The sequence below is a fragment of the Taudactylus pleione genome, unplaced genomic scaffold (genome assembly GCF_031769625.1).
Source record: "Taudactylus pleione unplaced genomic scaffold, aTauple2 ptg000129l, whole genome shotgun sequence".
Lineage (NCBI taxonomy): Eukaryota > Metazoa > Chordata > Amphibia > Anura > Myobatrachidae > Taudactylus > Taudactylus pleione.
In genome coordinates this window covers 3,769,846-3,774,265 of record NW_028284531.1, presented here as the reverse complement: position 1 = coordinate 3,774,265, position 4,420 = coordinate 3,769,846, and the positions used below count along the sequence as shown (strand labels likewise).

General features: G+C 40.2%; 1 pseudogene; it reads left to right on the top strand.

Moving 5' to 3' along the window:
* The first annotated feature begins 4,022 nt into the window (after nucleotides 1-4,022).
* LOC148523590 (5S ribosomal RNA) lies at nucleotides 4,023-4,141 on the top strand (annotated as a pseudogene).
* Nucleotides 4,142-4,420: the final 279 nt, after the last annotated feature.

Sequence of the window (4,420 nt, the reverse complement as noted above, 5' to 3'; positions counted from 1 at the left end):
TCTGTAAACATTTGCAGTCTGTATACCTGCATCCCACATGTGGAAGGTATGTAGGCTGTAAGGACGTTGTTTTTGGATAATCCCCTGTATAAGGGACCAAGTATACAATTATTTATGGAATTATTGGAACTTGGTTTGACTCGCAACTACTTCATGTTCGATGGGACATATTTTTTACAGCTATCTGGCTGTGCGATGGGGTTCAATGTGGCCCCATCTTATGCTAACGCCTACATGTTTACCATCGAGCATGAAGTAGCTGCAAGGGGTTTAAGGATATTGTAAGTATATAGTGACAATTACGGTACTGACCATTCAGTGTGGCTGTAGTCTTATAGGTCACCCCGTATGATTACATATTGGGTCTGATTTGAGTAATCCATAGCGGTGCATAATTTATGATGTTATTGTTATTGTTCAGCATTGCATCTGTATACCACAATGTGCTTTTAATTTATGTCTGTGAGTATTTTGACCACGTTAGGTGAGCGATATTAACTTTTGGTATATCAGTCTCAGATTGAGCTTCATTTTATCACTTCTTAATATAACACTATGGGCCTGATTCAGACCCACTCGTGAGCAGCTGTCCGCTCGCAAGTGGGTCGATGGTGTGCACTGAGCATGCGCACGACGGAGGGAGCTCCGTCGTGCGCATGCGCGAGACGCGACGAGCGAAGGACTTTCCTTCGCTCGTTGTGTCTGATCAAAGGGGGCATGCTGTCGATGTTGATTGACAGCACGCCCCCTTTGGTGGGCGTGCTGGGGGCGTGCCTCCCAGACGGGGGCGTTCCCTTGGGAACGCCCCCGTCAGAAGCCGGCTCACTGACATCACTAGTGATGTCAGTGGGAGTGATTTTGGCTCTGATAGAGCCAAAATCACTCCAGGCCTTGCGGTTGAGAAACTCAACCGCAGGCTCCGGCTCGCAGTGGCGATGGTCGCGATGGTCAAGACCATCGCGACCATCAACCTGCACGCTCGTATAGGCTGTGGGTGGTGACCCACAGCTATACGAGCGTCCAGGAGGACGCTCCATTTTTATGGAGGACGGCCCTCATTCAGAGCGAGCGCTCTGCTCAGAGCGTCCGGCTCTGAATGAGGGCCTATGTTAGCACCTAGCGGATTGATCTAGTTATGATCTCATGTTTAATAGCTTACAGTTTGATGGAAGCTATCATTACACTGTATTTTTAATGTTTTTTTATTGTTACGTATAGATCACTATGGCAACACGGGGGGCAGGGTGATGCAACTTCCGGTGCGACCGCCTGCTGGCGCCGCACATGAGGAGGAGCGGACACCTGATGAGAGGGAGTTTTGCTATATATGTCTGGTAAGTGCTTCACTTTTTGTATTAAGCTTGACAACAGCACTAAAAAGTGCGCTGAAACATTGCTGCACAAAGCTATGCGCTCTTGAGTGAATCTATCTTCCGGAGTGCAGCCTTTGGATGCACATGTATATATATATATATATATATATATATACAGTGTGTACAACTACATATATATGTATATATATATATATATATTAAAATAATATGTCCTGACTGACTCACTGACTCATCAACGGCCAGCCCAAACCCCTGGACCTAGAAAGATGGAAAATCGGGGACTATATGCTTACCATGACGTAGGTACCCACTTAAGCAGGGATTTTTTTAAATGTCCTGACTGACTGACTCATCCTGGCTGCAGCAGAGTTCAATATCCATACACCAACTGTCACCCCAAGAGTTGCCAAAAATCACTGGCAGTTGGTGTGGCTCACCTATTTGAATAGTGAGAGAAGGGAATTTGTTACTACACAGGTATGGGAGGACGATGTGTTAGTAAAGGTGTGAGGGAAGATATGTGTTACAACAGCAGTGAGAGGGGAATATGGTAATATAGAGGTGAGGGAAGGAATGTATTACAACACAGATAAGGGAGGGGACTGTCTTACTATAGAGGTGAGGGAAAGGAATGTGTTACTACACAAGTATGGGAAGAGAATGTGTTACTACACAGGTGAGGGAGGGTAATGTGAAATGTACTACTATGGAGTGATGGAAGGGAGTGTGTTACTACAGCGGTGAGTGAGGGAAATGTGTTACTACAGAATTGAGGGAGGGGAATTTGTTACTATAGGGGTGAATGGGGTTATTGTGTTACTACAGAGGTAAGGGAGGGGAATGTGATACTCGAGAGGAGAGGGAGGGGAATAAGTTACTACAGGTGTGAGTGAGCATAATGTGTTACTACAGGTGTGAGGGAGGGATTGTATTTTTACACAGGTGATGGAGGGGAATGTGTTACTACAGAGGTGAGCAAGAATAACGTGTTACTACAGAGGTGAGGTAGTGGAATGTGCTAGTACACAGGTGACGGAGGGATATGTCTTACTATAGCAGGGGTACCTAGAAGACTTGATGCTGTTTTTAAGGCAAAGGGTGGTCACATCAAATATTGATTTGATTTACAATTCTCTTCTGTTCATTCACTTTGCATTTTGTTAATTGATAAAAATAAACTATGAACACTTTTATTTTTTAAATCATTCTTACTTTGCAGCATATTTTTCACACCTGCCTAAATCTTTTGCACAGTACTGTATATATATATATATATATATATATATATATATATATTTATATATATATATAAAACGCAAATATCGGCACTCCACAAGGCTGTATATATATAGTTTATAATGGTCGGGTGCCCTACAGCTCCTCAGAGAAATATACACCACACACGACAGCACTCGCAGGGATAACAATACAGGATCACAACGGCTGAGAGGTCGTTGTGACCCTATATTGATATCTCTGCGAGTGCCGCCGTGTGTGGTGTGTGTATATATATATATATATATATACTAGCTGAAGTGCCCAGAATTGCCTATTGATATCTCTGTGAGTGCCGACGTGTGTGGTGTATGTATGTATATATATATATATAGAAAATACAAGGAGCTGGTATAGAGCGCCTACTGTGCTTATATAGCTTATTATAAAGTGCTAACAATATAAAGTGATATCGTGCAATAAAAGTGCTAATGCAAGGATAGTGATATCAAATTATCATTATCCTCAAATATTTATGCAATTTGTAATATATAGAGTATAACTTATAAAATAACAACGGTCTATATGACTAAAGTGCTATTGCAGAGATCCTTCAAGGATCATAAACAGAATTAACAATCATAACATTCCATAAACGTGTGCAAAAAATGCATAAATGATTTAAAATGTGAATCAATAAAAGTGCAAAAATTCATTTAAAATAACAAATTAATTTTAATCAGACACAAGAGAAGAATATCATCCCATTCATCACAACATATAACGCACAGGAGAGAGACATTAAGATTTCCCTTAATAAGCATTGGAAGATCCTTCTAATGGATCCAGTCTTAAAAGAAATTCTACCACCCAGACCCCCCATTGTATTCAGAAAGGCAAGGAATCTCAAAGATTCTCTAGCACCTAGTATGTTAAGTGATATTAATATTTCAAAATCCAACATTATCCATAACTGTCCAGGGAGTTACAAATGTGGCAAGTGCAATATATGCAAATTTTTACATCGGCAGAGAAAAAACTTCAGTAATTCTGCAAATACCAAGGAATACAAAATTAAACAACATCTTAATTGCAATTCAACTTCAGTCATTTACCTCTTGGAATGTTCATGTGGAATAAAATATGTAGGAAAGACCAAACGACCTTTAAAACTTCGTATACAAGAACATATAAGGAATATCAAGAACAAGGTGGAGACTCATATGGTGTCAAGACACTTTATTTCACACCATAGATCGGATCCAGATGACCTAACGTTCAAAGCTATAGAACATGTGGAATTGGGAGAGAGAGGAGGAGATCTTGCAAATAAATTATCCAAACGTGAGATGTTCTGGATTTTCGAATTGGACACTATGACTCCTAGAGGATTTAACGATAATTATGAGATAGCACCATTTCTTTAATGAAGATGAAAAAGATAAAAGGGATTTCATGTTAGGTCCTAATATAACCTACCGTCATACCTGGGTTAGAGCACCCAATCTCGTCTGATCTTGGAAGTTAAGCACCATTGGGCCTGGTTAGTACTTGGATGGGAGACCTCTATGGAAGACCAGGTACGGTAGTATCTTTATGTGACATATAAGCATGAATCCCCCAAGACATACGACCTAAGAAGAATTCTCTGATTTATAAATCCGAAGATGGGAGTAAGAATTTCCAGAATGCAACAATATCGATTACATGTTTCAAGACTCACATAAGAACCAACTGACCCTACAGAGTGAAAAGACTATATATATATATGCATATGAACTATAAAATCCCTAAAGAAGATTGCCATCCATTTTTTTAAGAAGAATTTTTAATATCATCATTACTTATTATTTTTTAAGGATGTACTATAT